We start from the raw sequence: 22,923 nt of genomic DNA on the forward strand, positions 1-22,923 counted from the left end.
ATGCTGATGATGTGCTCTTCATGGTCCAGGACCCAGGCGATGTGGTGTGGGTGGAGGCTTGCCAGGCCTCCTTTGCCCGAATCAACTGGGTCAAGAGCTCTGGCCTGGTGGTCAGGAACAGGTGGCAGGCGAGATCCCTCCCACCCATGCTTCAGGCCATCTAATGGAGTGCGGGTCCACTGCTCTATCTCAGCATTTACCTTTCTGCCACCATCTGTCTCCTCTGGAGAGCTAGCAAGATTTAGAGGGCAGGGCATCAGAGCAGCTGTGCAGATGGATGGGACTACTCTGGTGCTTCTCCCTCTGAGGGAAGGCACTGGTGCTCAATCAGCTAGTCCTGTCCATGCTCTGACACCAGCTCAATGCCCTGGTCTCAGCCCTGAGTTTCCTGGCCAACCTCTGGACATTGATTCTGGAGTTCTTTTGGTCAGGACTGCACTGGGTTTCTGCAGGGGTCCTCCACCTGTCCCTGGAGGAGGGAGGGCAGGGACTGAAAAGTGCCTGCACACTCAGGTCCACATCTTCCGCCTCCAGGCCCTGCAAAGGCTCCTTTATGGTGCAGGTTGTCTGGTGTGGAGCATACTGATGCACGCCTTCCTGCACAGCTTCTGAAGGCCCCTATATGACCGGCAGTTCCTTTATCTCCATCTGAGAGGTCTCCATCCGTAAGACCTCTCCAGGCTGCCGATCTTCTATCAGGACCTCCTCCAGACCTGGAAACTGGTCTTGGCGACCAGGTTCATGGCGGCCACTGAGGGGGCAGATCTCCTTGTGAAGCCCCTGCTACACAACTCCCAGCTCCGTGTACAGGCAGAAGAGTCCCCCTCGGTGCAACAGAGGCTGGTCCTGGCATAAGTCACCAGAATCGGAGACCTCCTGGACTATAACCTAGGAGACTGGTTGGATCCCCTGATGCTCACTCAGCACATGGGGCTCTCCAGCCCTCGAACTACCTGGTGCGGTGCGTACTTCAGGAAGTGAGGGCCACTTTGCCACTCACTGTTTGAGTCTGCTTTAACTGGTTGCTGCAGGAGGGGGTCACCCCTACATCCCGGGCCCTCGGACCTTCTTATCGGCCCCTGCACCCTGGACCTACCCAGCCATCCCACCCCTTCACCATGAGGCGGCTGCACAAACTGCAGCCAGTTTGTTTCCGGATCGCACCACGAAGACATCTGTACATTCTCGTGCTCCACACCCTTCACATCCTCACTCTCGTGTCCCACCCCATCACCAAGTGGCGGGACCTCTTACCACCTCTGGTAAAAGATGGGCCAGCCTATATTCCACCCTGGTCCCGAAGCCCACCGGGGATATTAGTTGGCGGCTCCTTAACGGAGCCATGAGCATGGACATGTTCTTGGCACAGTTCACCCCCGTCCTGGACATCTGCCCCCTCTGCGGTGTGAGGGAGACCCTGGTGCACGTGTATCTGGAGTGGACCAGGTTGCAGCCCCTATTCCAGCTCCTCTTAGATATCCTGTTATGTTTTTGGCTTCACTTTCCCCCTCACCTCCTTATCTATACACTCCCTATCCATGGCCCCACCAAGTCACGGGACCTCCTTGTCAACCTCCTCCTAGTACTGGCCAAAATGGCCATCTACAAGACCAGAGAGAGGAGGTTAGCTCACGAGGTTTCCTGTGACTGTGGAACCTATTTCTGATCTTCCATCCGCTCACGCACCCTGGCAGGGTGGTTTCCACTGGCTCCCTTGACACCTTCGAGGAGCAGTGGGCGCTGTCCAGAGTTCTCTGCTTGGTGTCCCCATCAGGTTCCCTTCGTTTAGCCCTGTGACCTCACTCTTGTCCCTGTTATATCTTTAATTGTCCCCCATAATTAATTGAGATCCCAGACTTTGTGGATCCTCCCCTTAGGCTGAGGGGGTAGGACAGTTTACCATCCTCCTGTTTGGCCTCTCAACGCACCCAGTCTTCACAAAGTGTACATCTCTGGTGGTGGCTTGCTTCCAGCATCAGGGGGTCCAGATCTTCCCCTACCTCAACAACTGGCTGGTCAAAGGCAGCTCCAGGTCACAGGTACAGGACCACATACAATTCCTCCTGTCCATATGCACCACACGGGGGCTGCTGGTAAACAACACCAAATCCACGCTGGTACTGGTACAACAAATAGAGTTGGTTCTCGACACGACATTGGCCAGAGCTTCCCTCCCACTGGACCTGTTTGAAACCTTGAGGAATCTTATCAGGACCATCATGAGGTTTCCTGTAACAACTGCCAGGGTGTGTCTCCAACTCCTGGGTCACATGGCAGCATGCAGGTATGTGGTATGCCATGCCAGACTCAGGGTGAGGCCCCTTCAGCTCTGGCTGACCTTGACATTCTCCCAGTCCAGATACAGGTTGGACAAAGTCCTCACCATGCCCGAGTCTGTACTAGCTTCCTTCCTTTGGTGGACCACCCCGGAGAACATGCTCTGAGAGGTCCTGTTCAGGAGCTGCTCTATAGAGTTGGTGTCCAATGCATCAGACTTGGGGTGAGGAGCCCATGTGGGAGACCTCCAGACCAAGGCCTGTGGTCTGTGCAGGAACTCATCCTGCACATAAACATCAAAGAACTCTGAGCAGTCTGTCTGGCCTGCGTGGCCTTTCGCTAGTGCCTGACAGGCAGGGTAGTCAGAGTTCTCATGGACAACATGGCTCTGCTCCAGGAGGGGCCTGGGCAAGGGCACGATTTCCGATGCCTTCCTTCTGTCCTGGTTAGGTCAGCTGCTATATGCCTTTCCTCCAATTCTGCTGATCAGCAAGGTCCTGGAAAAAATCAAGACAGACAAGACTCGCGTCCTCCTGATCACCCCAGCATGGCCCCAGCAACACTGGTACAGGACTCTTACAAACCTGTCCATTACCCCGCTGCATGGCTGCTACTAACCTGCCCAGACCATCTCTCTCAGGATCAAGGTTGCCTCCTCCACTCAAACCTTGCAGCCCTCCATTTCATAGCGTGGTTGCTTAGTGGCTAGGCCAAGAGGAAAAACCCTGTTCAGAGGGTGTCCAGCGAGTCCTCCTGGAAAGCAGGAGGCCCTCCACAAATCAAGTTTGCCTGTCAAAATGCTCAAGGTTCTCTCAATGGGCTTCTGATCGCGGCATCTGCCTCACTCCAGCTTATACTGGATTATCTCCTTCATCTCAGAGCCCAAGGCCTAGCGCCCTTGCCTGTCAAAGTGCAGCTTGCAGCCATATCGGCCTTCCATCTGCCTGTGCGGGGCAATACAGTATTTTCTCACGCCATGACAGATCAATTCTTCAAGGGCTTGGATTGCCTCTTTCCTTATGTCAGGCCCCCTGTTTCACAGTGGGACCTAAACTTGATTCTGACCAGGCTGACAGAGCCTCCATTTGAGCCGCTTGCCACATGCTCTTGGTCAGGGCCGGCTTTAGGCCTATTCCACCAACTGGGCCCCACACCGCCTAAAGCTGACCCTGCTCCTGGTCCCACCTTTTGTGGAAAGTAGGCTTTCTTGTGGCAATCTCATCTACTAGGAGGGTCTCAGAACTCTGGGCCATGACCTCCAAACCCCATATATGGTATTTCATAAAGATAAAGTCCAGCTCTGTCCACACCCTTCCTTCCTCCCCAAGGTGGTCTCCGCCTATCATATGAGCCAGGACATTTTCCTTCCAGTGCTCTGTCCCAAGCCTCACGCATCTGGCGAAGAACACTGTCTTCACATGCTGGATGTGAGATGGGCCCTGGCTTTTTACCTGGAATGAACAAAAACATTCAGGAAATCTTCACAACTGTTTATTGCCACAGCCTAATGAATGAAGGACCAGCTGATCTCCACTCAGCGGCTCTGCAGCTGGATCACTTCATGTATCCAGACTTGTTATGATCTTGTGGATGTTCCCGTGCCACCAATTGTAAGAGTGCACTCGACAAGGGCGCAAGCCTCGTCAGCCACCTTTCTGGCTCAAGTCCCTATTCAGGACATTTGTAGGGCTGCTACATGGTCATTGGTCCACACATTCACCTCACATTATGTGATCACCTCCCAGACCAGGGAGAACATCGGGTTTGGCAGGGCAGTGCTCCATCCTGAGTGTCTGTGAGCTCCTACCCACCTCCAACAGGTATAGCTTGGGAATCACCTACTGTGGAATGCACATGAGCAATCACTCGAAGAAGAAAAGACAGTTACCTTTTCCGTAACATGTTCTTCAAGATGTGTTTCTCATGTCTATTCCACATCCCATCTTCCTTGCCTGCTGTCAGAGTTGTCTGGCAAGAAGGAACTGAAGGTGGAGGGAGTGTGCAGCGCCCCTTATACTGCGCCATGGTGGTGCCAGTCCAGGGGTCACTGGGGGTGCTCCCCTACTGTGTAATGGACATGAGCAACACATCTTGAAGAACACGTTACGGAAAAGGTAACTGTCTTTTATTTGTTGAGATTCATCCATAACTAAAGAGAGAATATATACCCCACTGGAACAAGTAGTTCAATTTTTTTATATCATCCATCAGAAAGCAGCAAATATCAATCCACAACAGGTATATTTGGCACCCTCCGCTGGTATCTTCTTCCATGAAATTTTCTGTTGACAGTTTTTTTCTGCCTCTCTCCAAGGGTAAAATTCACCTCTGTGCAGAGAACTAGTTTGAGGTCTGTGTGCTCTGTGCTCAAGGGTGAATTTCACTCAGAAGATTTCAGTAAGCAGTATCTGATTAGGAGTGTGGAAGATGCAAATGGCTGAGGAAAAAAGCAAATGACATGCTGAACTCTGCACTGCTTGTGAGGAGACAGGAGCTAACTGGGTAGGTGGATCAGACAGATCTAATGTCTCTTGGCCTATTGTCAGGCACTAAATCACTGAAGAGTCTTGGTCTTAGTTCCTGACAAGGAAAGCCTTCCTAAGCTGTGGCATAATAAATCATTTCTGTCGACCATAGTGCCTGAACTCACTGTAGGGCTCTTCAAAGCTTTTTTTAAGGGCCAACTTCATTTAGCAGCCTTAATGACCTATCAAATGTGTCTAGGTTTGTGGGAGAGGTTCTGAGAAGTAGAAAATTAGCCTCTGTGAATTAGTGAAGATAAGGCAAACCTGAGAAATGACTTTCCTCTATGACTAATGCCCTCAAGCTGTAGTCAGTCAGCTGCATTTGGGAATAAAGGGCCCAGAACTCACAAAGCTACTAGAGAATAAAACGTATTCAAAGGATTAGGAATAGTTCTGGAAGTAAACTGGAAACTTTATGTGGTATAGGAATACACAGCTAAAGAATCCAGTCTCTCTGGGAAAACCTATTTTCTATAACTGGCCTCCCTTTTTGCACACATGATTATGTGTGCAATTACTGTCTTTGGGAAATCTAAGAACCTTACCTGCAGATGCACTGACACATGTATTTCAGTCCATATCTATTAAAAGAAAATGTTTAGGAATGCTTTTAGGATCAACTGATTAACATTAGGCACCCATATTTGAAATTATGATTGTATGTGACATGCCTTGCACCACTTTGGAGAAGGTAAGTCTTCTCCATCCCTATGACCCAATGCTTAGGCAAAGTTTCTTTCATTTTTCTCTCCTTTTCTCCAAAGTCAGTGTTCATTTTCCTCTGAGTATATCAAATAGCAGCTTCCTCAAATAATAGTCAGGTTCTCAATTTAGTTTGGCTTAAACCAAAATGGTTTTTATTGGCAATTTTACAAAATATAGAGAGAGCATGATTAAATAAAGGATAAACACCTAAATGCCTAGGCAAGTACTGCAGAAAGCCTCACTAGACTGGCATTAAATTTAATGTTACAAAATATTGCAAAATCACCATGATTTATAGCATGGTGGGGATTTGTTTAGTCTTTTACTCCAGTCAGAGAACACAGTACTTTGAGAGTCTGCGAAGAGGACGTGACAAAGAGTCCTGTGGCACCTTAAAGACTTAACAGACATATTGAAGCATAAGCTTTCATGGGTGAATACTCACTTTGTAGTTTATGCTCCAATACGTCTGCTAGTCTATAAGGTGCCACAGGATTGTCGCTTTTTACAGATCCAGACTAACATGGCTACCCCTCTGATACTTGCTAAGAGGAAGGCACTCTTGAGCATGGGTTCTCAAACTTCATTGCACCGCGACCCGCTTCTGCCCTAGGTGAGGGAGGAGCTTGGGCTTCAGCTTCAGCCCTGGATCCCAGCAAGTAAGGCTGGCCCTGGCACCCCCATTGAAATGGGATCACAACCCACTCTGGGGTCCCACCTTGCAGTCTGAGAACTGCTGCTCTAGAGAGAATATCTGTGGAAGTTTCTGACATTCAGTTATAGTAACCTCCTCCTTCAACCCAAGACACTTACTTTCCTTGGTGTGATATCTGCTCATCAATATGGAGTCAAAACAATATCAGCTTATGCAAAAAAAAAATGCCCTTTCTTTCAGGGCAATTTGAGTAGATTTTGTTCAGAAGTATTAATTTTCCCCAAGTCATCTTTATACAACCATTATTCATTCCATTGTAAGACTACCTCAAGTAGTAGTTAATCATTATGCAAATGAAAGTAAACTATTTCTATGCAGCCTCACTAAATTATTTATACAGGCTCTACAAGTGTGCTAGGTACCTTAGAAAATATAAATGACATTGTGCCTGCCCAGAAGAGCTTACAACCTAATTTTGGACATGACATATCAGTGAGTAAGGAGGATCAGGGAAGACAGGACAAGGGTTACGGTTCTTAGCTAATGCATTCACTCACATACACCTCTACCCCGATATAACACTGTCCTCGTCTCAGGAGCCAAAATTCTTACTGCATTATAGGTGAAACCATGTTATATCGAACTTGCTTTGATCCACTGGAGTGCGCAGCCCTGCCCGCCCCCCCGCCCCAAGCACTGCTTTACCGCATTATATCTGAATTCATGTTATATAGGGTCACATTATATCGGAGTAGAGGTGTATGTTATGTGCACATCAGTATGTTTCCAGTAATTTTAAAGTAGATTTTTTCCCTTCCCTCACAAGCTACATTTTGTTGTTTCATTTTGTTGGGAGGTGTTTATATCCAAGGTGATCAGAGTGAGGGAAATGACTGGATATCTGAGAGTGGGAGAGGTTGAAAGGAATTAAGAGGCAAAAAGGGGCACAAAAGAGGGAAATAGAGGTGGGGCAAAATAGTAGGCTGGTGATAGGTGTGGGAATTCCTCCCAAACACACTCCAACTCCCAATTCTAAATCTGACATCCTACATTTTAAAGGACAAATAATACATTAAAGATTTTGCCACTGCATTTGTGCTCATGAGGAATGCATCTTAATCTAACTGAAGGTGAATGTTCATGCTGTACTTTTTTTCTTGTGATTAAGAAGAATTAGATCTGTCAGAGGATTCTGAGTGCCTTTGGGTGGTGTAGTGAGGCGGTGGGATATCCCACAGCCCTGCTGAGGGATGAACCTCCCCTACCGCCATCGTGGGCGGAGCCACTGGGTCCTGCGCCCGCCCGTCAGAGGTCACGGTGCAGATCCGGAAGTATAAAAGCTCACCTGCAGAGCTCAGTCGAGGCCCAGCCACCGCAGGGGCCAGACATCTGGGTTGCTACCAGCCGGAGCTCGCACCTGGCCAGCCAAGCCTGCCCCACGCTCGCTACCCCAAGGAGGACTGGTCAAGCCTGCCCTGTGCCAGCTACCCTGAGGAGGACTGGCCAGGACCACCCCGCTCCAGTTACCCCGAGGAAGGGCCGAGCCTGCCTCGTCCCAGCTACTCCGAGGAGCAGCTGAGTCTACCATTGGCTACTTACCCAGAGGAGCTGATGGTGGTTGAGACCGCTGGTGATGCTATGATGACTCAGGTACCTGACGAGGGGGAGAGTGGAAATAGCCCAGGGGCAGCCGACCCCAGTCTGGCTGCAGCACTGCCAGAGCTAATGTCAGTATGTTGTGGCCAGGATCCCCACTGACAGCAGCAAGTCTCTGCTGCTGCTAGGGCCCCGGGCTGGGATGCAGTGGAGTGGGAGGGCCTGCGTCCCCCCCTGCCACTCCACTCCGGGGTGGCAGACTCCTCCTTCCCCTGGCCTGAGGAGGCCAAAGCCTATGAGTATTGCTCAGCCCTACCTGAGGGCCTGAGCATACTGATTCAGTGTTTGTTGCCCCACCTGACCTAGGGCTGGGCTTAAGACTATTACTGCTCAGCCCTGCCCGAGGGCCTGAGCATATTGACTCAGTGTTTGTTGCCCTGCCCTGACCTACGGCCTGGGTCGGCTTCAGACTATTGACTCAGCCCCGCCCCAGGGTCTGAACCCCCCTAACCGAGTGTGCCCCCTAACCGTGTGTTCCCCACGACAGCAGAGCCACCGGCCGGTGAACTAGAATGAGTCGGTGGGATACCCCACAGCCCCGCTGAGGGACAAACAGCGGCTGAGCCTCATTACAGGTGGTAAGACATATACAGTGAGATGGGCTTTGATGTTCATGTTGCCTTAACGGGTGGTTTCCTTGATTTTTGGTGATTGTGTTGATTACGAAATTCACTTCAGCAACACTAACTCTAAATGAACCAAGATTTTTGTGGAGGTAGAAAAGTATTTGTTACATGTGCTAATGTAATTCAATTTTGAATTCATCCACCTTTTTCATATCTTTCTTCCACTGTGAGTAAAAGTCATTATTAGTCTCATATCTTCGTATTCTTGATTAAATCCATTATTAAAGATCATGGACGGTTTGTCATAAATCCATTCGCTTGGCAAAGTACAGATGCCATCTGTATTTCTTGAGTTGTTCCTCTGTTTTTTATAGCACTGAAGAATCTGTTAAACAAACCCACATCATTAAGCAATAAATAACACATTGTCATCAGATATGCCATTGCCTTAGAGACCATCAGCCTGACTAAACAAGAGTGGCTCCCCAAGAATTGTGTTTGGATTCCGCGCTACTTGCGATGTGCCTGAGAACATCGCAAGTGTAATGAAAGATACTCAATTCCTTTATGCAATGGGTAATTTTAACCTTTAAAAACTGGCAGAATATTAAGATTATCATGATGACTTTAGAGTGATATACTATCTACCATACAGTGTCTAATTGTTATATAATTTCCTGACACCACAAGGGGAGTGAGTGGATGCAACCTGGGGACTTTGGGGGCTACTTTTTATCTAAAAAACTTGTGCAGAAAGAAAAGCAGGACATATTACTGAAAACTGCTACTGCTTTAAAATTTTGCAATGAAATACATTACATTAACACAATAATATACTACCAATCCTAAATGCAAAGCATTTCCAGGCAACAGGAAAAGTGTTCACTTATATTGTACCTTCTGCACAACTAAGAAGTGACTGAATTAATACTCTGGATTGTGTTTGTGATCTTATTAAGTACTTTTCTCCCCCCAGTTACTATTTTAAAATGTATTTCTGTACTATCATTTAAAAAAGGCAAGGGTTTGGGGGGCTTCTTAGGGACTTTAAAAAACTGTATTTGGAAGGGGACAGGGGCATTGATTTAAGGCTTATGAAAGGTGCTGGACTGACAACCACAGGCTTTTATGCACAGAAAAATGCAAAGGCATCATGTAGGTTTTCCCACATCATCCCACCAATATGCCTCAGCCTTGATCTGGAGTGATTCATGTCTCCATGAAAATTCATTTCAAGGCCTCTGCTGGGACTGCTAGTAAAGGCTGCCAATTTAAAAGTGAATTTTATGCTGTGGAAAAAGGTTGACTCAGATCACCAGCCCCCTGAGTGCACCTAACCATTCCATTGGCCAGGGCAGAAAACTTTTACGGAGCCCCTTTCCTGCCGGTTCTCTGAGCCAAAAACCCACAGCAAACAACAAAAAAAAACAACCACATGCCATCTACAGCTGGCCAATCAGCACAGGAAAAAAGCCAGAGTGGTCAGTTCGGAACAACAACAATAAAAGCTGAGTGGCAGAGAGATATGATGCGCCCTGGAAGTTGGTGCCCAGGATGACTGACCTGCTTGCTCATCTGCAGAACCAGCCTTGACCAACTCATTCCATAGAAGTCATCCAAATGACCAAATGCGTCTGATGAAGTGGGTATTCACCCACGAAAGCTCATGCTCCAAAACGTCTGTTAATCTCTGCTGCTTTTACAGATCCAGACTAACACGGCTACCCTTCTGATACCAAATGACTTTGTTATTACTGACCAGGGCTAGGGCTAGATTTGCAACAGTGACAGGAATGAAAAAGCACCTGATTCCCTTACCAACTTTGAGTCATCCAGTTCCCTAAATTAATCCTTGTTAATAGTCTGTGTTCTTATTCTGACACTATACACATACATTTCCATGGCATGAAACAGGACAGCTACCATTCAGGTAAAGAATGGCTTTTAAAAGTGGTAAATATCTTCTCCATCTGATTATTTTCTTTTATCCTTACACTCATATTATGATGTGCTCCAGCCAGTGATGCCACCACTCAGTTTAGGAGTGTTTACACTGACTCCGTTTATAAAATCCAATGTGAAGCTGCTTTTGATGCGTTGTGCCTGTTCATCAAAGCATGCCCTGGCCTGGTATTACAGAGCGCACACATCTCTTCTGCTACAGATGTTAGCTGGGTGATATTTTTAATTTTGTTTTTGTTACGTTCTGTTATTGTGGTTCGGTATTAACAGCAACCAATAAATAGCTTTTAAAAAAACTAGTCTAATTAGGTGGTAGATTAGATACAATCAATGGCTTTTTACATCACAGTTGTGTTTTCTCTCTTGACTTCTACTGTTTCTGATCCAAATGGGTAACTAAAGTCCCTTTTCATCTGTGTGAGCAATGGTAGTAGCAGACAGGTTTTGTTGCCACAGTGTGAGGTCAGGGACCTCTCTTGGATTCTCTTCAAACAGCACAAACTGAACAGGTGAAAGACAGGGCTGTTGTGAATAAAAGTGCCCCCCCCCCACACACACATTTAAATTGGACCTGCCTATTTGAGAAACTTCTTTTTCTTCATGTAATATTCTTACAATTGAGGTGAGGCAATAGGTGCTTGACCTGGAGCTCCCTCAGTATGAAAGAGAGGGAGCAGCTGGCAGGCTGTTGTCTATAACAGCCTTTATGTTTCTGAACTCGTTGCCTCTTTGTCCAGAATAGCTAGAATTTGTTGACCTTCAAAACTGTCACACTGCACAAGCCTTTATTTCACAAGGGTGTTTGGGACAAGGCTGTTGTTTTGGAAGTGTGAGATACTCTTTTGAGTTTTTGCTGTAAAGTTTAGTCCTTGAACATCTACTAGTATACTCTTAACCAGCCTTGAAAAGAAAGATGCTGTGCAGTCAAGAAATGTCACTGGTTGTCTGGGCCCTTTCAGGGCGGGCGTAAGTCCAACACATCTCTGTTTCATATTCTGCACCTTTAAGGACCAGCATTCTATGAATTGTATTGTTTAGAAGGTCCTGTGACTGCAGACAGAGTGAGCTGGGAAGAGAGAAGCAGGATTAAAATGAATAGTTTCATGTCTCAATGGGTGGAGCTCTCCAAGGACTAAATGGTAGGACCAAGAACAGGAAATGCCAAAGCGTTTGAAAAATAAACTACAGGATACACAGGGGTGCGTGACAACCGTAACGGGAAGCCAGACACTCAAACGGATGGTCATGGAGGGAGGGAGGGGGTAATGAGGACTACAGCTACCAGTCTCCACAGCGGTCTCTGAAAACTATTTGCATTTTTGGCTGCGCGCCCAATGTCTGCAGCGTAATACACGGTGTCTTGCGTGGTTCACGGAACAGCTCGTCAGTTTTTTCCCCCCTCCAGCACGGTAAAAAAAAGTGAAATAAATAATTCCTTGAGTACTGTAAGTAAAGTCACCCGTTGTGTACTGAAATGCTGCTGGCAGACGTGAAGCTGCGCGCGTGAAGAGCGTCAGTATCCGCTCCTCTGCCCCTCCCCAGGGGTAGACGGCTGCCCATGAGTGCTCCTGCTGAGTGTGGCCGGGGGCTCCGGGTGAAAATGGGATGACTCCTTTTCTGACAGTGGATGTACAGAATGCCTGGTAACTGTTCTCATCTATCACTGGGGCTGAGCTTCATCAGACCCCTTCCTCTGTGTGTAAAGAAAAGATTCTGAACTGCATGGACTGTCATAGCCCATGGTGGCTCCCTCCCCCTCATTTGATCTCAGTAACTACTCTGTATCTTATTCATGCATTCTTCATAACATCATGCCAACAATGGGTGGGGGCACTGCTGGGTAGCCCAGGTAGGTGGAAGCACAGTGCATTACTTGCAGCGGCTCCTCTGGAATACACGCGGAGCAGCTGCGCTGTACTGATTTTAATACACTGTATCCTATTCGTTGTCTGGACTGACTTATTTTATTACAGTAAAGGGCAGATTGACTCAGTCCCAAGTGAGTTAATCCCATTTCCTTTCAAAAAATTTACAGAGGGTTATTATCCGTTCTGTCCCATTTACTGTGAGTGTAACAAAAGAGGGGAGATGGTAACAGTTTCTGCTGTCTACAGTAGTACTGTACCATCTACCACCAGGAAGGGGGAGAGGAGTGGATTTTCAAGTAGCAATAATCACACCTCAGATTAACTTCATTGGTTATGATACTGGCCACTGTGCAAAGCTCTAATGCTCTTCAGTGCTGCAGATCGCCTCTATCAGTAGCATTCAGTACAAGAGGGTGACATTGAAGTACTCCAAGGATTGCTTTATTTAACTGTCATTTCTCGTGCTGGGTAGGGGAAAAAACTGAATAGCTGTTCCGTGAACCATAAAAACACCGTGTTGTAAGCTACAGACACTGGGCGCTAAGCCAAGAAGCAAATAGTTTTACAGACTGCTGAGGACTGTGAGAGCGGAGTCCTCACACCCCTTCCGTCCTCGCATGATCCCCCGGCCCCTGATCTAATGTTAATGGTCACGGGGGTTCTGGTAAAGTGTCAGTCATTCCTTGCTCCGGGAAAACATTCATCAGACAGTCCTTTCGCACATTTTTCTCCTGGATTGGCCCTTGCAGAAAACAATGCACGGCAGCACTAGAGACGTCGGCTTTTTGTTTTTCCCGTCACCAATGTGTGTACTAATGCCGTGGAGACAGAAGCGACACTCGAGCACTACACACCAGTATCAATTCGCTTTTGCAATGATAGCAAGATGGTTACCAAGTCGTTCTGTACCGTCTACTGCTAGAGAGAAACGGGCAATGACGTGACGGTTATCTCTCCTTCTCGGAACGTCCGCCACTGCTATCATGATGCCCGGCTAAAACAGCCGGGGCGCAACGCAAAAGCAAACTGGGATGACTCACTGCCACTGAAGTCAATCCCCCTTATGCTGTCTAAAATAGAGTCAGTAGCCTGACTACAAGAAGAGTCAAAGCAGCAGAGAATCCTGTGCACCTTATAGACTAACAGACGTCTGTTAGTCTATAAGGTGCCACAGGATTCCCTGCTCTTTTACAGATCCAGACTAACACGGCTACTCCTCTGAAGGAAGATCAAGTGTATTAGAAGAGGCGCAGCTACTCCGTGCTGTATATACAGGGGGTTCCCCGGGCAAGAACCGCAACGCATCTGCTTCACCTCTCTCCCAACCCTCGCAGCTACGTGGCAAGGGCCACCCCCCATTTCTGTTCATGCAGTCGGAGAATACAAGAATAAAAAACATAACTATTTGTACAATAACCAGGAGGGGGGGCACTGTGGAGGCAGCAGTCGTGGCATGACAGTCCAGCAATGACATAGCTCAATTTTTAGAAACCAGAAGAGCGCTGACTCTGCCCAAGTGAGCCACTCCAATTTGCTTCAGAACCATTGTCCACAGGGCATCATGATAGCATCAGACACTAAACTGTGATGCACTGGCCAGGTAAACAGGAAAAAGCCTGAATCCCCGCGAACTTTTGATTCCATTCCTGATTGTCCGCCGTGAGGTCAGCACAACACACAGTGACCACACACAGCTCATATTGCACTCGCACAAATGCAGTCTCCTGAGAACGAAGAACGCGCCAGCTTGGACCACACAGGAGTTCTGGATCTGATCGCTATCTGTGGTGAGGCTCAGTGCTCACAGCACTGCGTTCCAAAAGACGAAATAAAAGTTTTTGAAAGAATTTCAAAGTCTTTGTGGCTGATAAAAGGGCACAGCAGAGACTCCTTCAGTCCGAGTGAAAGTGAAGAACTTAGACAGGGTTACCAGAAGCACAGAGAAGCAACGGAAAGGTCAGGCTCTGACGCGAAAACATGCCGCGTCTATGCTGAACTACATGCAATTTTGGGTCCAGCGCTACCAGTGCCCCACCCCTGTCCGTGGATTCAGACTTTGGGATTGAATATATCAAGTGTTCTGAGGATGTAGCCGAGGGGGAGATGGAGACGAATTGTGAGGATGAAGATGACCGGTGCGATAGCACACAGCAGTCCTGAAACCCCAACAGCAGATCTTTTGAGACCCAAGAATTACAGTCCCCTGCCCCAACGAGAACCCAGACAGTGAAGCCATGGAAGCAGACCTCCGGTAAGTGTCCCTTCATTCTGTACCAAACACGGATTAAAACAAGACGGTTTTTTGTAGATCGCATTGACACCAGGGCTTTTGTTGCAGTCGCAGCCATTACTGTTACAGGAAAATTCGTACAATGTCTGGGGATGGAGTGAAAATCCTCCAATTAATGTCCATGGAATCGATCTGGAGGAACTCAAAAACCCTTATGCATATGAGACATCTGGCCAAGACAGCCTCTCCGTTCCCCATAGTAGTAACTTTTCAACGCCATGCATTTTGCAAGACAGTTGTACGCAGCATTAGAGTATTGCACTGAAGGCATTGCATAAACAAACGATCTTGCCTCCGCGGTGCCATTTCAGGAGAGAGATATCATCCATTGTTACCTTGTTAGAACATCAGGAAGTAAATAGGGGACAGACAGGCGATTTGCTAACTGGCCAAGCGGGGATGGGAGGAGGATAGCGACGAGTTTTCAGCGTCGTGCAAGCAGGATTCTCCTGCTACCAGCAACGCGATGCGGGGGTGATGTAGGTGATCACTAGCAGCGATCGTATATGATAGGAGCCATGCGCTGTTGGTGGATGTGAAAGAGGGGGGTTGGGCTTTGCAGGTTCCTCTTAACAGGAGCAGGGCATCATATAGATCACTGTGTATATGAAGGCGGCGAAGTCAAAATTTAAAAGCCTCACTTACCATCGCCGCGTGGACGTACGGTTGGCCGTACCTGCGTTGTGTGTGTGCCACACCAGTCACACAGACACTGAATATTTAAACGATACAAAATGCGACCTTGTATAGAGATCACATGTGCCTGTAAGGTGGATAATGTTCTATGTGAAAGAGTACTATCATTGCTCTGTAAAATGTATCTTTCCACATACTTATCACCCTGGTTTGCCTTCCCCATGCAGCTGCACATTTCTCTGAAGTCCCTATGCCATCACGAGGGCGTGCTGTGATACGGCGGAGGAAGAAGAAGACGCGAGATGAAATGTTCACAGAAATTATTGAAGTAACACGCAATGAGAGGGATAAACAGATGATTGGAAGGATGTGGTAGCAAAGTACAGGAAAAATGCAGTGAACCGATCTGAGAGGGCTAGGCAGGAAGACCAGCGCTGGAGAGATGCAACTCTGGATCTGCTGCGTTCTCAAACTGAAATCCTCCACGCATGGTGCATCTTCAGGAGAGCAGCACAGTAGCAGAGTGCCGCTGCAGCCCCTGTATAACCTCCCTGCAAGCCCACGTCCCATATCTCCCTCACCAGATGTGTAAGAACGCGTGGGGAAGGCTTTCTGCATCGCCTACTCCTCCACACCCCTGCAGAGTTCAAGAAGAAAGGCTGTAATTACGCTACAAGTGCTTAATAGCTTTCCCTTCCCCCTCCTTCCAAAGCACAGCAGCCAGGGACACCTTCCTAATTCTCTGCCTTTTTTTATAGTCCTTTGTAATACAGAATACATCGAAAGGGGGAGGGTGGGTTGCTTACAGGGAATCGAGTAAGGAAAAACTCATGTTTGTAACAGATGCATAATTACTTTTAATGAATAATAAAGGATTTTTAAACGATACAGAATTTATTTCCTTCGCCAACCTGTAATGAAAAGGGGGAGGTGGGTTGCTTACACTGAATAAGTCCATCAAGTGCGGAGGGTTCATCAAGGGAGCAAACAGAGTCACACCGTACCTGGGCCGTGCTGAAACTCGTTTTCAAGGCTTCTCGATGCGCAGCGCCTCCAGGTGTGCTCTTCTAATCGCCCTGGTCTCTGTGCTCGTACTCAGCGGCCAGGTGATTTGCCTCAGCCTCCCACCCAGCCATAAATGTCTCCCCTTAGTCTCACAAAGATTGTGGAGCACACAGTAAGCAGCAATAGCAAGCGGGACATTGGTTTGGCTGAGGTCTGAGCGAGTAAGTAATGATCGCCAGCGACCCTTTAAACGGCCAAATGCACATTCTACCACCATCCGGCACTTGCTCAGCCTGTAGTTGAACAGCTCCTGACCACTGTCCAGGCTGCCAGTGTATGGCTTCATGAGCCATGGCATCAAGGGGTAGGCTGGGTCCCCCAGGATAACTATAGGCATTTGATTCCAACGGTTATTTTCTGGTCTGGGAAGTAATTCCTTCTGTAGCCGTTTAAACAGACTAGTGCTCCTGAAGACGCGAGCGTCATGAACCCTTCCTGGCCATCCCACGTGGATGTGGGTGAAACGTCCCTTGTGGTCCACCAGTGCTTGCAGCACCATTGAAAAGTACCCTTTGCGGTTCACGTACTGGGTGCCCTGGTGTTCTGGGGCCAAGATAGGGATATGGGTTCCATCTATGGCCCCACCACAGTTCGGAAAACCCATTGCAGCAAAGCCATCCACTATCACCTGCACGTTTCCCAGAGTCACAACCTTTCGTAGCAGCAGCTTAACGATTGCTTTGGCTACTTGCATCACTGCAGCCCCCACATAGATTTGCCACTCCAAATTGATTCCCGACTGACCGTAGCTGTCTGGCGTTGCAAGCTTCCAGAGGGCTATTGCCACTTGCTTCTCCACTGTGAGGCTGCTCTCATGTTTGTATTACGGCGTTTCAGGGCAGGGGAAAGCATGTCACAAAGTTCTAAGAAAGTGCTCTTACGCATGCAAAAGTTTCGCAGCCACTGCGAATCGTCCCACACCGTCAAAACAATGCGGTCCCACCAGTCTGTGCTTGTTTCCCGTGCCCAAATTCGGCGTTCAATGGGTAGAAGATGCCCCGTTAATAGCAGTAGCTCCAAAACGCTGGGCCAGCGGTTATGGAGAATTCGCCTCCATCTCGTCATCGCTGTCCCTGCCGCTCAGCAATAGCTGCCTCCTCCTCTCCTCCTGCCTTTGCAGTTCATTGTTCAGTATAGTCAGCAGAGAGTACGCGAGGTGTTGACAACGGTCAGGATACCGTTTGTGATCTCAGGGTCCATGATTGCTGTGCTATGGCGTTTGCTCAATGCACTCCGCGAAAAAGGCGCCAAAGGGTTGTCTGCTGCCTTCACAAAGGGAGGGGTGAGGCTGTACCCAGCACCACCTGGGGCAATGTTTTCTGCCCCATCAGGCACTGTGCTCTCAACACGGAAGTGGGAACTATGGATAGCTGAGGAACAGTTACCCACAGTGCACCGCTCCTTAAATCGATGGTAGCCTTGGACCATGGACGCAAGCAATCGATTTTGTGATCGCATTGTGGACGCGCAAAACCGATTTTATAACATCGGTTTTGTAATATCGGTTTAAACTACTTCGAAATAATCATGCAGTGTAGACGTACCCTTAGTGTTACCTGAGTAAGAGAGACTGGACACTGCAGAGGCAGGGCCAGCTCCAGGCACCAGCGTAGGAAGCAGGTGCTTGGGGCAGCCAATGGAAAAAAGAGGCACATCTGGGTCTTCGGCGGCAATTTGGCGGCGGGTCCTTCAGTCCCTCTCAAAGGGAAGGACCGGCCACCGAATTGCCGCCAAAGAATGAAGCGACGCAGTACAGCAGCTGCCAAAGTGCCGCCGATCACAGCTTTATCTTTTTTTTTCTTCCTCTTCACCGCTTGGGATGGCAAAAAAGCTGGGACCAGCCCCGTGCAGAGGAGAGGGTTTTCTGGAGGTTCAGGACCAGAATGGCTGTTAGGGTCACCCTGCAAGGAGTAACTGGGTTAGTGGAAGCTCAGGGTGAGACTTATGCTGTAGTGATGCTACTGGCATCAAGGCTCTGAGCCAAAGCTGCACAGCCTAAAGGTATCAGGGCAGGTGGTGACAGCACCTTGTTTCTTTTAAAGACGTGCCCTGGTCTTTCCTCCAGATCACACATGAATCTGGGTTCTACTAGTTGCCTTTCACCTCCTGGAAATTACGGAGTGCCTTTATACATGTTTGTCACATACTCACCCATCCCTTTTCATCAGAAATACCCTAGGAGCATATTTAGTTTAGTAATACTTATTTCTGAGTGGTTACTTACGGAGAAAGCTGTGATAATAATAGAGGAACAGATGCTGTATCAAAGAAGAAAGAACCACACCCACCATGTTTTAGCATGCCTGATATTGCCATTGCATTTGGACTCTGAAAGAGAGATTTAAATATGTAAAAACCAAGAAAAGGTGTTTGTTCGCTTTCCAGATGAGCTTTTTATGTGATGGATTAGATGGGGCTTCCTATTCATATTTAAGTCATGGTTGGCTTCCTATTCATATTTATCACATTTTGTCACTAATTTTTCAGGCTAAGGGTTTGAGCCTCTTCTGGAGAGAGTTATGAACAGTTCCACTTGAAAAGTGTAAGATTTCTGAACATAATGATAACCTGATTATAAAATGGATGGAATCCTAAATTTCCAGTGAATTCATATATTGCAAGGCCAGAAGGGAACATTGTGATCATCTAGTCTGATGTCCTGTATAACACAGACCAGGGTGGTCAAACTTACTGACCCTCTGAGCTGCATATGACAATTTTCAGATGTTCAATAGCTGTGGAACTCCTGCTGAGGCTCTGGGCTCAGGCACTTCAGCTGCGTGGGAGACACCTGCTAGGGCTCAGGGCTTCAGCCTTCAGGGAGTGGAGGGTCTCAGGGCATAGCCTCACAGGAGGTGCCTGTCTGGGCGCAGGGCTTCAATCACGCTCCTGCTGAAGCCCAAAACCCCAGCAGGTGCGCCCCACAGGGCTGAATTGCTGAGATCCCCCTCCTTGTAGAGCAGAAATCCATAGTCCCACCACCCCACAGCAGGGCAGAAGCCCCAATCTCCACCCTCCCACCTCAGTCCAATAGCAGAGAATGTGGAGGGGGCGTGGGAGGCTCTGTGATCCGCACTTTAACTGTAAAAGAGGCACACGTGGCTTGCAAGCCACGGTTTGGCCACCGACAGAGCATGACCTTTCCCAAAATAATTCCTAAGGCATAGTTCTTTTTTATAAAATATCCAATCTTGGTTTAAAAATGGTCAGGGATGGAAAATCCATCCAATTAATGGGAAGATCTTTGAAAACCTCTTTGCAATGTGACAACAAACTTTCATGCCAACAGCAACTTCATTTAATTTCAGGCAGTGTCTTTTCTAAAACAGAAATCATAGGGTAATGGTGCTCTACTATCCAAGAGAATTTATCTCAGCAGCCACTGAAAGCTGATGGAGCCTCAGTAAAATGCAGTTGGACAGTCTGTTGAATATACTGGGGACTCAAGTATTTGGCAGTTGTCTTGCATCAGCTAAGCAACTGTCCAGTCAGATTTGCTTAGAGAATGCAGATGGGCGAAGGATCCTTGTTGTTTAAGAGACTGTTTCTCAATTGGTGGATCGTGGATCCTAGAAGTGTCATGAAAGTCGATTGGGCAAGTGTCACAAAGCACTGAAAATTTTATTACAATCTAAAGCAAAGACACTTTCACCCCGCTTGATCCTTCAGGGTCAACCTCTTGAAACACACGCACACACACACACACAAATAGTACTGGGTTATCAGTGATATATGTTTACTATAAAAGTAAGAGTAAGAAATGTAATGTGCATGGGACGAGTCGCTTGCAGGTTTAAACGAGAGTAAATTGTGGAGTATCTGTAACTTAAAGTCTTTAAATCAGCAGTGGGTAACCTGCAGCCTGCGGGCCCATCAGGGTAAGCTGATTGCAGGCCATGAGACATTTTGCTGACATTGACCATCCGCAGGCACAGTCCCCCGCAGCTCCCACTGGTCGCAGTTTGCCATTTCCTGCCAATGGGAGCTGCGGGAAGTAGCAGTTAGCACATCCCTGCAGCCTGCCACTTCCCACAGCTCCCATGGGATGAGAACGGCGAACCATGGCCACTGGGAGCTGTGCCTGCAGATGGTCAATGTCAGCAAAATGTCTCGCAGCCCACAATCAGCTTAACCTGATGGGCCGCATGCAGCCTGTGGGCCGTAGGTTTCCCACAGCTGCTTTAAATCATGATTTGAGGGCTTCAGTAACTCAGCTAGAGGTTAGGGGTCGATTACAGGAGTGGACAAGTGAGGTTCTGTGGCCTGTAATGTGCAGGTCAGACATGACTATCATGATCTGTCCTTAAAATCTACTGGTGAGAGCAGGAGGGTGGCAAATATATATATATCTATATACACACACAAATAGTCTGTTGTAAAATCTTGGAATGTATTGTCATTGTTCCACACATGTATATACAACTCCAGCCAGTCTTCTTCCACCCCTACCCTGATTTTGAATCAGGTAGAATTAAAACAGCAATATTCTGGGACTGTTGGAGAGAAAGCAATACAACTGGAGGGTAATTTAGCTCATCTTTATATGCACCCAAGACTACTTCTGTAACTAACAAAAGTTCCTTACCATGTACTATCAGCCTGCTGCCACTTCCACATTTGTGCCTTACTGGTGGTGGTAAAATTAGCCTTACATCACAGAAAGACATGCCAGCATAGTTCAGCTGAACTGTTGTACAGTCGTAAGATTGAAAAGTTTTTGGACTGCTCTGTTTTAATTTGTACTTGTGACTTTTGAACATCAGAGGTACTTGCGGTTGGCTGGAGTGCCGGCTGATTACAGGTAGGGTCTTTTCTTCTGTACACCTCTATTACAATTTTATCAGGGTAGTCAAATTCACAAGGTATCAAAACAGTTGAATTAAGAGACACATTGATGTCCTGGGGATATTGTACAATTCAAAGTTCTGCTCCACTGGTAACTATAAGATGGAAATAAAGTGGGTGCATATGAGTTGTTATACTCTTTACAGAGGCACACAAAGAAACCATTTTGGGAATATTTTAAAAACTGAGTGAGGGTAGAATCTTGGCCAGCTCAACAAATGTGTATGATAGCCTTCTACAGTTACAGAAAAGGTCCAGCCATGAGCATATTGGGTGAAATCCTAACCCTATTGAAGTCAATGGAAGTTTTGCCTTTGGCTTCAATGAAGCCAGTATTTCACATGCAACATTCACATAAAAAGTGTTATAAGATAATTCCTGGTTTCTTTGCAGCCATTCTGAAGGAAAACTAGGCCTTTTTCCAAAGGAATTTCTGTAAGTAAGTCAGGCAAAGAAACAATCTGATTTAAATAATTTGACTACGGACAATTTAGTCAAATTTGCTAAAAGAAGGGTTTCTATTGAAACTTAACTGCCCCCAAATGTGTACAAACAGGACCGGCGCTAGAGTTTTTCGTGCCCTAGGCGCACAACAATTTCGCCGCCCCACACGCCGCTCCCGCGGCTCCGGTGGAGCTACCGCAGCCATTTCTGCAGAAGGTCCGTTGGTCCGCGGCTCCAGTGGACCTGCCGCAGGCGTGCCTGCGGGAGGTCCATCGGAGCCGCACGGGACCAGCGGACTGTCCGCAGGCATGCCTGTGGCAGCTCCACTGGAGCTGCGGACCAACAGACCCTCTGCAGGCACAACTGCGGCAGGTCCACCGGAGCCGCCTGCTACCCCCGTCCCCTGGCAAAATGCCGCCCCCTGAAAATCCTGGCGCCCTAGGCGATTGCCTAGTTAACCTCAATGGAAGTGCCGGCCCTGTATACAAATGTAATCTATGTACAGCTGTGTAAAAATTAAAGCAGTGTAAAATATTTTTAAAAGTGTGTGTGATTTTAAGGACATAAATCAACACTCCTGTATTGTAAAACTCTGTTTTGTAGGTTTAAAATAAATTGTTTTTTGTTTTTTTTTATTTTTAAATAATACCACTAAAATCCATTTAAATCTTTCATTCAGAGTTGCAAAACTGACAGACGCTGTTTGCCAAACACAGGTAACTAGTGTTGTTTGGCTTTGGTATTTAGCATTTAACACTTCAGGTCCCTCAATGCTTTATAATGTTCAATTCCTTTTTTAAAAAACAAAGTTGTGGTTGCAGCAGGGCAGTCAAAACCAGGAGAATGGGAAAAAATTCTGGATTTTTTTTTTTGGTAACAAAATAACAAAGAAAAGTTGTAATTAAATAAAAAAAAAAAAGACAGTGCCCCTCTGGAGCAACAGCAGGGGTAAAGTGCACAAAGAAGCAATGTTAGAAACACAGTGCCTTAAGGTAATTTGTATAATCAGACTGTCACTTTAACAAGGGTACAGGAAAACTCAAGGAGCACAAAAAAACCCAGTTGCACCTTATGTAAAAATTAATATGGTTAATATGTTATAAAAGTTACATTAAAAAAAAAAGTGCATTTTCCCCAGGACATGTGCAGTGTATATTGTAAAAGGGGTAAAAGAAAATGCAAACAAAACATAATACTTAATTAAAATCCTATTAGGGCTCCAAAAGGAGCTACAAGAGGTTGGATTTTATTTTTCAGATCGCTGTGTGTGGAAGGAGGAATTAAAGGTAAAAAGTAATCAGAACTCTGGTGAAAACTGATTGTGTCCCTTTTAAGATAAAGTCTCTAAGGGTATGGCTACACTGACAGTTTTGCAGCGCTGATAGTTACAGCTGTGCTCGTACAGCTGTGTACGGCCAGCGCTGCAGTG

The 22,923-nt window shown here is 47.2% G+C and overlaps 1 long non-coding RNA gene and 1 pseudogene across 2 annotated transcripts; both read right to left on the reverse strand.

Moving 5' to 3' along the window:
• Positions 1 to 10,828: 10,828 nt before the first annotated feature.
• LOC116830515 (uncharacterized) lies at positions 10,829 to 21,146 on the reverse strand. 2 transcript variants are annotated; one of them, XR_012655204.1, is made up of 3 exons: positions 20,791 to 21,146; positions 18,430 to 18,533; positions 10,829 to 11,412 (listed from the first exon to the last, which is right to left on the reverse strand). It is a non-coding gene; the product is annotated as an uncharacterized LOC116830515 (long non-coding RNA). The 2 variants fall into 2 exon arrangements; XR_004375019.2 differs by lacking the exon at positions 10,829 to 11,412 and adding an exon at positions 17,974 to 18,106.
• LOC116830521 (U4 spliceosomal RNA) lies at positions 12,442 to 12,572 on the reverse strand (annotated as a pseudogene).
• Positions 21,147 to 22,923: the final 1,777 nt, after the last annotated feature.

Source organism: Chelonoidis abingdonii, chromosome 1 (assembly GCF_003597395.2).
Source record: "Chelonoidis abingdonii isolate Lonesome George chromosome 1, CheloAbing_2.0, whole genome shotgun sequence".
NCBI lineage: Eukaryota > Metazoa > Chordata > Testudines > Testudinidae > Chelonoidis > Chelonoidis abingdonii.